The sequence below is a fragment of the Scyliorhinus canicula genome, chromosome 17 (assembly GCF_902713615.1).
Source record: "Scyliorhinus canicula chromosome 17, sScyCan1.1, whole genome shotgun sequence".
Classification (NCBI taxonomy): Eukaryota; Metazoa; Chordata; class Chondrichthyes; order Carcharhiniformes; family Scyliorhinidae; genus Scyliorhinus; species Scyliorhinus canicula.
Window position 1 is genome coordinate 26,979,419 of NC_052162.1, and position 11,477 is coordinate 26,990,895.

At 46.0% G+C, this 11,477-nt stretch overlaps 1 long non-coding RNA gene across 1 annotated transcript; it reads right to left on the minus strand.

Moving 5' to 3' along the window:
- Positions 1 to 2,291: 2,291 nt before the first annotated feature.
- LOC119951448 lies at positions 2,292 to 3,728 on the minus strand. The gene is made up of 2 exons (XR_005457629.1): positions 3,625 to 3,728; positions 2,292 to 2,689 (listed from the first exon to the last, which is right to left on the minus strand). It is a non-coding gene; the product is annotated as an uncharacterized LOC119951448 (long non-coding RNA).
- Between the last annotated feature and the right edge of the window lie 7,749 nt (positions 3,729 to 11,477).

Below are 11,477 nucleotides of genomic sequence, written 5' to 3' on the forward strand. Positions count from 1 at the left end.
CAGGAAGTATAAGTGCTGCGGTCCTGAGAGTCCGCCCTTAGTTCAGCATAGTTGCAGGCAGGCTCAGTTGTAAGCTGATTAAAGCCACAGTTTACTTCAACTTGTGTCTCTGAATGAATTGATGGTTGCATCAAGCCTTGCCAAGCTCAACCTCCTCTGCCCTGTTCGGGGGGGGGGGGGGGGGGGGGGGGGGTGAATTTTCTGCTTATCCAAATGAGAGAAGTGAAATCTTTCCCAAACTTTGTCATATAAATACAAAGTAAAGTTTCCTTCACTCTGCTCAACTGCATTCTCAGAAGAATGCATTTTCCATATTATCATTCTTAGCCCTCACTGATTGAACCCTAATGCCCTGTAGCTGGTGCTGAATCATGAGACATTTCATGCTATGAAAAGCTTCCCATGAGAAATTGTACTGAGGCTGTTTGATCATTTAGCCGAAAATCCTTATAGCTAAAGCAACCTAATCTAAGTTCGTGTGGAGATAGAGATGCTTTTACTCACAGTGCTTTCCTTTCTTGTCACTGCACACTATAACATAATGTGGTTCTTCACAAATATTTCTGTATGGCTTCACCTCTAACCAATTTAATTAGCTACACAGACCAATTTTTGCATTCACGAATGTTTGACCAGATTTGACCTTGGCCCATGTATGTATTTTCTGTGCCGTAAGTGCCTGTTGAAACTATGACAGGGGCATGTTTCCAACGCCTCTGTGGCTGCTAGATTTCAATTCCAGCACTGGTGCTCCCACCTACCTGCTGTGCACTGGCCTTGTTGACTGAGAGCCTCATTTAAGGAAAATTAGCATTCTGGCAGCTGGCCAAGGTTAAGGAGGTAAGCATACTTTCCCTCTCCCTGGGGGATCCCTCTATTACTTCAGCAGCATTGTCAGCAATGTGGAGGGGTCGGCGGTCCCTTTCTGTTGCTCCGGCAGCAAGTTCCTTATGGTGGTTTATACTTAATTAATTTTGGCTGAGATGTAAAGGATGAGGAAAAACAATATTGATTTGAATGCTGGTGAAAATAAATCTGAATATTTTCCTTTCTGGCCCATTAAATAGTTATGTGATGTAAACCAATACTCGATTCAATTTTGCAGCCCATTCATTCCCATTCCGTTTTCCTGAAGGTGCTGATCATTTGTTCGGTGTATTTCCACTGGCATCAGCCTTCCTCACTGAAGTGAGAAACACTTTTGTTTGTGAACCTAGACTAATTAATGATGAAGTGTCATGTGAGAGTACCTTTAAGAAATGGGTGTTTATAAATGGGTGTGTATATAAATATCTGTAGTGAGAGTAGCTTTAAGAAATGGGCGTTTACTACTGTAGTGATGTCAGAGAGTGGGTGGAGCTGGGCTGTCTGTCAGATTTTTACTTTCGTTTTCAGAGCTGGATAGCTGCAGTCAATATCAGAAGGTGCATTAGAGTCTCTCTCTGTAATCTAAAGACTGTAAATCGATCCTGGTGATTTAAAACTAATAACAGTAGTGACTTTAACCTGATGTGCTTCTGGTAAAAGATGTTTTAAGTCTTATGGATGTAAAAAGGAAAGCTTAAAGGATTACTTAGTGTTGTATTCTTTGGGGGTTGTATTTGAATTAATGGTTGCTAAGATGTTCACTGTATGGTTCAAAAAGGTTAACTTGAGTTCATAGAATAAACATTGTTTGGCTTTAAAAAATACTTTTCCATTTCTGCTGTACCACACCCTGTAGAGTGGGCCGTTTGCTCCCCATACCACAATCTAGTAAAAGTTGTGGGTCAGGTGAACTCCGTGATACACTTTGGGGCTCTCTAAACCCTGACCCATAACAGAAGGTACTCAGAGTCCAAATCCCAGTTCTCTCAGAGTGCAACGTCCACAGAGCAATAGTTTCCAACAGGGATCACCGAATGTTGAGCGGGAGCAAAAATGGTAACCCCCATTTAATCCCACTTCCCTAACCAAGGATGCTGAGGACAATTGTAAAACTCCCACTACTACCCTGACATCAGCTGACTGAAAACAGACCAAAACAGAACAGAATCTGGCTTAGGTCTGTACTGAATATTACATTTATTTGTGAGGCACCAAGAGATTCCACAGCTGAATCTTTATTGAAAGCCTGCAACTCTTTTGCTGATTTGCAAAGACTAATTCAGAATTGTCAAAAAATTTTTAACTGAATATCAGTCAACACCCTGCAACACACCTCAAACTCCTTTTAAAGCGGCTCAGTACTGAATCTGTCTTTGCACACAGCATATTTCTTTCAATGAAACAATGAGGGATATTTTCCTCTGTGAGTGAATATTTTAAAATCTTTTATTAAACAACTGTGGGCTCACAATTGCTTGTTAAAAATACTTTTTTTAACTTTGCACAGAACCCAATGTACCCCAATATCCCATAATGAGCATCCAAGGATAGTAGATCAATTACAATTTATTGTGTTATTGTTGCAAGGAGTGGCTTATTTTCTGTAACTTTGGACGAGGGCTTCTGGCTATTCAAGTCGATGGGATCTTCCTGTCTCGCCGATAGCGCGCCCCGCCCCGGGTTTCTCAGATATGTGAAGTGGATTCAATGGAGATCCCACCACCGGCCAATGGCGGGCTGCCTCCCACCGCCGGGAAACACGCTGCAGGGAAGCCAAAGAATCTGGCCCAATATTTTCACTTGCTTCACAACAAGTGATAGCCTGAAAAAAAGGGGGGGAAATTAACAACATCCTATCCTGGGAAATGCTTTGCAGAGAAAGTAGAAACAAAAGTGGACAAGAATACTTGCCTCCCTTGAAATTGTTGCAGCTTGTTAAATTTTTGAAACCATTTATCATGTTGTGCCAAAGCCATGTGTACTGTGATCTTCCCAAAAGGGAACAAAGTCCCCAAGCAAACGCGTTTAGCCGCATCTTTCCCGGCACTGGCAGTGCCAGGGTGCCCGTTTGTGGGGACCAGTACCAGGCGGCGCTTGCCCGAGGTCACTGAGGTGAAGGGGTTGAATCTCAAAGCCTCAGGCAGCTCAGGAATCTGCACATTGGAGTGAGGCTTACTGCCTCACTCTAAATATGGAGATTTGCGAAAACTTGACCCTGTCCATTGTGGGCGTGATTCATTCACAACGTCCCGCAAGATTGCGTTGAATCTTGCGAGGCATTGCGAGCCAGGTAGATGTCAGGAGCAGAGTCTCCTGGCTTTCAACGGCCACGCTGCGCCACGGAGAGCTGCTTTTCTGGCTAAGTGTGGCTGTAGGATTGCGCCATGGTATCCCGTGATTTGAAGAAATTACAAGTAATTTGTCAGAATGCCCAATTTTTTGTCCATTTTTTAAAATCAGCTTGTTAAAAGTTGCTGTAATATGAAAATGGAATAGATATCCCATACACATGAAGTTGTTATGCTCTTGAAGTTTATTAATTTTTCAAATTAATGTTGTAATCTCGGGAAATGAGCTGAATAATGCATCCTTCAATTGAATTGGAAACCTGGGACTGGATTCTCCACACTCCGAAGCATAAAATCGCAGCCGGCGCCGACGGGGTGGAGAATCCATTTCCCCGCACGGAATCGGACCGGCTCCGGTTCCCCGATTCTGCGGGCCCGAAAAGGGGCGTACTCTCCGCCCAGCACCTACCTGGGGCCATTGCTGAAGGCCCGCTCCGCCATTCTCTGCTCCCCACCGGCCGAAGTCCCGACGGCGTGGACCACTCATGGTCCGGTCGGTCGGGAAACTAGTGTTGTGGCTGCGGACTCGATCCACAGCCACCCTGGTGGGGGGGGGGGGGGGGGGGGGGGGCACGCTCGGAGGCCGGGGTGGGGCTTTATACGCGGCCGGGCAATGTTTGTGCGCGTGGTCAAGGTCGGGCGCGCGGGGGGTATCAGCACAGTTCCGATGAGCATAATTATAAACACTGCTACATTGGCATCGAGAACTGCCCAAGTACCCGTGGTGCCAGCCTGATATAAATGTTAAGCCTCTTACATATGTATATAATTGTGGGGGGGGGGGGGGGGGGGGGGGGTGGGGGTGCCGGGATAAAGGTGTTGCACTAAATTGGTCAGCAACAGGCAGAGCAAGCAGCAGGCAGCACCAAACATAGTGGAACCAGCTCCACAGAACATCCCAGGGCTATTTCCACCTTAACATTTATATCAGGCTGGCACCACGGGCACATGGGCAGTTCTCAATGCCAATGTAGCAGTGTTTATAATTATGCTCATCGGAACTGTGCTGATTCCCAAAACTGACCCTTGCAGTGTCCCTTTTTATATCAGTAAAACTGGCCCAACAGGAGCCAATTTGTATTCCACCCTCTTGAGAGTCGAATTCTGGCAGAACAAAATTTCCATTCACCACTTCGAGCCTGTCACTAACCAAATCCATTTTCCGGGCTAGGGCTTATTATTGATGTACTACAGACTCTTGCCAGGATTCCCATTGCCAATAGGGAGGCAACCTTCAGCTCCAAGGAAAATCCCGTCAGCACTACAGCAGGAACACTACAAGCTAGGACGTGAGGTTGGGGAGGTCGGACAAAATGAATGGGGCAGCAGTGCCTGAGGACAGCAGGAGTTGTGGCTTTGTAGACACAGGAGAGAACAAAGCCAAAAAAGGTGAGTTCTAGGAATGGAATATAAGACAGAGGACCGTTACTTGGCCCACTCTCTAAAAGGGGCCACCTCTGGCAATTATTGCTGCTTCCCAGAGTCTGCTACCTCCTTCCCCATGGCTTTTCACAGAAGTAGTATTAACATGCACTGACAAAAGATCATTCTTCCAGGGCACTGGACTGACATTTGCATGTGGTACTTAAGAATTAGGAGTAGTGGGCCATTCAGCTCCCAGACCCTGCTCCGTCATTCGATAAGATCATACCTGGTCTAATCGTGGCCTCAATTCTTGTCTGCACCCCATAACGCTTGACTCCCTTGTCGATCACTTGAATCAGCCTTGAATATATTCAATGAGCCAAAGTAAGGCAACAGTGGTCAATGGCTGTCACAGTGTGGCCACATAAAGGAAAGTTACTGTCTGAGTAGCTAGGCTATGCTAGAAATATAAGAACATAAGTGCAGGAGTAGGCCAGTCAGCCCATCAAGCCTGCCCCATCATTCAATACGATCATGGCTGATCGGGTGGGGGGGGGGGGGGGGGGGGCGGGTGCACTGCCGGCAGGACCTGAATATCCCGCCGGCCGCTATCAACCAAGGAACTCTGGCCAAACATTTTCAGTATCGACAGTATGCGTTCCATAAAACGTGAGCTCTGTTATTGTGCTCGACAGCTACTGTATCCTCAGAGCTTGCAATTGTTTAATAAGATACCTTGGTTTAGCACAGGGCTAAATCGCTGGCTTTGGAAGCAGACCGAGGCAGGCCAGCAGCACGGTTTAATTCCCGTACCAGCCTCCCCGAACAGGCGCCGGAATGTGGCGACTAGGGGCTTTTCACAGTAACTTCATTTGAAGCCTACTTGTGACAATAAGCGATTTTCATTTCATTTCCAACAGAATGAGCATCTTTTATTACACTCCTGCTTGGCTGCTCCAGAGTAGGATGGTGGAATAGTTTCCGCCAAACACAATGTTCAAACAGTTTCAGTATCACTATAACAAACTGGGAGAGTGTGGGAGAAGCCGGGAGAAGGTTAGTCATGGCCAGGAGTTTTTTTAATTTAGAGGGAAGATTGAGTGCAAAATTGGATTCCTGAATCTCAGGGAAAACAGCCACATGAATTCTGAGATCTAATTCTCCTGCTGCTTTGCTGTGTTCCTATTTAATTACTTGTTCTTCTCCTCCTCCGTGACATAAAAGCGCAAATTCCATTCAAGTTGGAGTGCAACACACTTGCTTCTATTGATATTGCCCCATAATCTGGCCAAACCTTCAGAAGATCTCCTTCCTTCAGAATATCTGAGGAATTATTCTGATGGTCACAGAAGGTGACCATCCAGTGTGGTAGGAAGGAGTGCAGGCTGCCTGGCTGGACTCAGTGTGCAAACTTATTTCCTGGGCAGGTTGGATGGCTGCCAGCACCCTGGGAACCATACTCTGGTCAGAGTCAGCACCATAGGATAGGAAAGGACACAACTGGATTTGATTGAGGGGAGCAAGTGCGCATAAAACCCAAACTCATTCACCTGCTTAATACTTACTTTCTGTGTTATTTCTCTGACTCAAGAAATGTATTTGTGGTCACTCTTCGTATGACCATACTCTAGCTGTCAACGGGTTGAACTATGCGTACATCATAACTCTGATTGGTCCAAGCATACGCTTCCCATGAGGGAATCAATGTGATCAGGGTTGGGAACTCTGCCTGAATTTTCTAACCCCTCACCCATCACGTCTAGGAACACACAGGGCCGGGTATCACCCTGTATCTGAGGAGTAGTAACCGCGGATAAATCAGAGGTTAAAATTGCAGGCTACCTCATTGAAAGGAAATCCGTGCCAATTTACTTTCGTCCAGTTTGTCAGCATTTGGACACCAGCTAATCCTACCTAAAGGTGCTGATCTCACAATTATTACTCAAAATGTAGATTCCGTGTGAGAACAGCCTCAGGAACAGTTGCTCGTTATGCTTTCCCTTAATTTGCTCTGTTTTAATAACCTTTGCTCAAGAGTCGCCAGGTATCTTTCTGATACCACCACAGGGTTCAAAGTCGAATACTGATCAATGACTCGATACACCAGTTAGTAAGTTTGAAATCAATACACATTTATTTACTCACAGTCAATTATTACTCAGGCATAAACTCTACTCACTAAACTACAACTACTACTAAAAGCCTATACTTAGCTTCGAGTGCCCACTCAGTCTGAGGAACAATGGTTGTTGTCTGGTTCTGATACTGCTGGCTTCGAACTGGTATAGAATAATAGCTAGGAGCGCCTATCTTGTAGCGTGCATTGACCTTAGACTTACTTGGCTGGTGCTTGGCGAGCCTCTCGTCACTGAGATCCAAATGCCAAGTTGAAGATGGAGAGGAGTAAGAGTAAGAGTTCTTCCAAGAACTTCTAAGAGAGCGAACTGACCTTGGGGACTGTTTTATAGCCCCCAGGGGTTTCGGGCCCTTCTGGGCAGACCCTGGACTTGGTCCCAGTTAATTGGACCATGTCCCAATCATTCGGATCGATTTTCTCCAATACCGGGGTCGTTCCCTGATCGTTGGGCGGACTCTATGTAACCACTGGCCTGCCTTTGTTTTGGCTTCCACTGGCACTGGGAAGTCTGTCCTGGTCTCGATTGTTTAAATGTTTCTTTTTGTCCCCGGAGATAGCTCATTACTATGCTAATTGCTGGTAGTTTCAGTTCTGTCTGGGTTCTGCGGGTTCCAATCCACCTGCTTGTTTTTCTAGTGCTGTCCATTTTTCCCTGCACTCTTTGCGAGTATCCATTTTGGAATCGGGACGTGGCCACCCCAGGTGGCTACAGGAACCAAATGACATTGACTGGTAAATTGTAACAGTTCCTGTGACGCTCAGCAGAAGTAGAATTGGGTAGCAATATTGACAGTGATATGCTATTAATCTGTGTCAATGGTACAATATTTTCCAAAAGACCATATGATTATTTTTAGAAACCAGTAAAGTTTATTAGGCCATTTGTTCATGATTGCAGTATTCAGCACCATTCATAACTCCTCAGACGATGAAGCAGTTTGTGGCCACGTCCTTCATCACCAACTCCCCAGAACCCTCAGAGTTATCATGGCTGATTCTTCTTTAGTGCTCTGCTTGACCTCATAAAAAATAATTGCAAACCCAGCTTTAAATTGTTTCTGAAACGTCTGTGGAGGTCCCTTTAAAATGAAAAAAAAATGAAAATCGCTTATTGTCACGAGTAGGCTTCAATGAAGTTACTGTGAAAAGCCCCTAGTCGCCACATTCCGGCGCCTGTCCGGGGAGGTTGGTACGGGAATCGAACCGTGCTGCTGGCTTGGTCTGCTTTAAAAGCCAGCGATTTAGCCGAGTGAGCTAAACCAGCCCATTTAAGGACCAGCTGGTTAGGTCACTCCGGGTCGGGTAGCAACAGGCGGAGCAGGCACCGTCCCTGCTCCATCCATTGGTACTTCAGAATTGTGCTAGGGTCCGACTGATGTCACAGGACCTCAATTTTTTGGGGGCCAACGAGCCTCCGCCCTGTGGCCCCCGGCTGCCTGGACCACCCACTTCAAGGCCCCGCATATATGGTGGCAATTCAGACTTTGGCGGGGAAGGGGCGCTGAACGCTGCACTGATGGTTTGATCGTGCTGCCCATTGCTGAGCCAGTGAAGGGAATGGCAGTGGACCATCTCCACAACGCATGTTAACGATTGCCAATCATCCATGAAAATCAGTGCCTTCATGAGGAAAGGGGAGAAGACTGGAATAATACGGAATTGAATAAAAGCCCCGCACATCAAACAAAGAGAAAAAACGTCTGGGATGTTGTAACTCTTCAATAGACCACTTGGTGGTGCTGCAATAAGAATTATAAATAATTGTACAGTTTTATTTATCATTATAATGAGCCAGACATTTTTAAAAACTTTACCTCTCCCCTCTCTTGCTGTGCTGTTTCGCAGCAGACCCCCTCCCACAACCACACTCATTGCATCTATTATGACGACCATGAAGGATTTGGGGGATTGTTGATTTATATTCCCAAGATGTTCATGGAATGCTTCTTCCCCGATTGAGTGGGCAGAGGCTCGCCCGAGAGGAATCCTTCGGCAGGAGTTTAAATCCCGCAACCCGAACCTGGACCGGCGTTCCTGGTGGTCCCCGGGCTGGGGAGCCAGCACTCTACACCGTGGCAGGGGTTCGTTTCATTGTTTGAATAAGCAAGAGTTTTCGTATGAAGCCTGGCCTTGGTGGAGTTATTACATTGGCGATGAGGGGTATAAATGAGATTCCCGAGCGGCCTTCAGAGTGGAACAAACAGCTCTCAGTATCGGCAACGCAAATCAAGGCTTGGACACAGAAGGATGCAACGTTATCAAAGCAGGATCTGATGACAACCCACTGATGACATGAAACTATACTAACTCAGAGAGATGGACTCAGTGTCGAGGGCCTTATAATTTTGTGGAGATGCTGGGTACTTGTTCCTCACCCAGGGCAGTGCCCAATCCTAATGGAATTACATAACGGCCACCCTGAGGTTTCCAGGGAAGATGTTCGCCAAGAGCTACGTTTGGAGGCCTGGGCTCAACATGGACTTTTTGAATAATTTAAATTATGCCAGGAAAACCAGAAGCTCTCTCCCCCCATCCCCGGCCTCCCAACCCCCATGGGAGTGGCTAGGCAGGCCATTGGTGTGGGTGCATCTAGCATTCTTCGGGCCTTCTTTGGGATCTATGTTCCTTATCTTGGTGGATGTGCATTCCAAGTGGATGGGTACACATCGTATGGCCTCTACAACTTCCAATGCTACCATTGAGAAACTTTCAAGAGCATTTTACCACAGCATACTGGAGGTCTTAGTTTCCGACAATAGCATGGCTTTCACTAGTGGAAAGTTCGAGGCCTCCATGAAGTCAAATGGCATCAAGCACATTAGGTTGGGACCATAATCACCCGTCTTCCACTGAACTGGCAGAGCGGGTAATGCAGACCTTCAAGAATGGCATGAAGAAGCAGCTGGCCATATGTATAGAAAATAGGTTGGCATGCTTCTGTTTAGGGGCTGTTTAGCACAGGGCTAATTCGCTGGCTTTGACAGCAGACCAAGGCAGGCCAGCAGCACAGTTCAATTCCCGTAACAGCCGCGCCGGAATGTGGCGACTAGGGGCTTTCCACAGTAACTTCATTTGAAGCCTACTTGTGACAATAAGCGATTTTCATTTCATTTCATTTTTCTTATTTGATTACAGGATCACTCCCCATACCACAACGGGTGTTGCCCTGGCAGAACTATTGATGGGACAACAGCTTTGCACCAGGTTAAACTTGTCATATTCAAACTTGGCAGGGAAGTTGGAGTTCCAACAGGAAAATCAAAAAATAAATCACAATGTCGTAAGATCCGTGAGTGTTCAAGACTGGTGAGCCAGTCTATGTAAGGAATTTCAGAGGTGAGTCCAGTTGTGCCCCTGGAGTATTGAGAGAGAAAATGGGGCCTGTATCCTAAAAGGTCAAGGTCCACGACAAGGTTCTGAGGAAGCACCTAGACCACCTCAGAAGTAGGGACACTGCCCCTGTTGACTCCAGTGGTGACCGTCACTGGTGCAGGACTACCATAGAGTACCCCATGTCTGTCTCTCCCGATTGTGAGGACATGGAGACCGAGGAATCACGTTGTCCCCAATAGCCAATTCCAAAGAAGAACTCACATCGGTGACCCTCAGGCGCTCCCTACAGAAACAAAGATCGCAGATCTATTTCACACTTCCTGATCCAGCTCCACCCACTCTGGACTAAAGGCTGAGTGCAAAGAGCTGGAAATGGTCCCCTCATCGTGGACTCACCGGAGATGAAACCGACTTGAGGTGAAGGGATGTTATGATGACCACAAAGGATTTGGAGGAGAGTCAGTTGGTCTCCCCATGGGGTTTGTGGAATGCGAGTTCCCCTATTGAGTGGGTGGAGACCCGCCCAATAGGAACTGGGGAAAGCAGTGGCATAGTGGTATTGTCACTGGACTAGTAATCCACGGTAATGCTCTGGGGACATAGGTTCGAATCCCACCAGGGCATATGGTGGAATTTGAATTCAATACAAATCTAGAATTAAAAGTCCTATGATGACCATGAAAACATTATCTGGCCATCATTATATTGCTGTTTGTGGGGGTTTACGGTGTACATGCAGGCTGCCAGACCTCCTACACTGCAATAGTGACTACATTTCAAAACCAACTTACTGATTATAAAGCTGTTTGAGACACCCGGTGGTCATGAAAAGATGATATATTTAAAAAGTTTATTTTTTAATAAATGCGGGTTATTTGAGTGTCAGCTTGTAGTTTGATTACATGAACGAAGCATAGTCCTTGGTCAGAAGCATCCCTACCTATGTACTATCTGGCAGGAGTCACTGGAAAGCAACAGAAACCCTGCCGCAATTTCCTCTTCCTTCCTTAAATGTCACTGGGAATATACCACCCAAATCAGACTGCGTATACACAGTACCTTCCTGATCTGATTACTTTCAATGCCGCACTATATACTGCTTTAATCACTGACAGCGCAAGGAAGCCGATTGTTTTTTGTTCCCTACTGCATTACAGCTTTTTTATTTATTTGGACAGTTGCTTTAAAATATCTTTAATGCAAATTGCTGTGTAAAAAAGTGCGCACGTGTGAAATGCTCAATCTCCTCACAGCGTTTAGACATCACCAGAACATCACTGTTGAATTGCACTTTTTTACATTGGTAACTCTATAATGCTGGTTACTTTATAGGCAGCAGTACAAAAGGCCAATGTTTTCCTCCAAGCAAATTACTTCACACACTCGTTTAAAAAAATATCAATCTAAAAAGGAGAAAAACGTGGGTT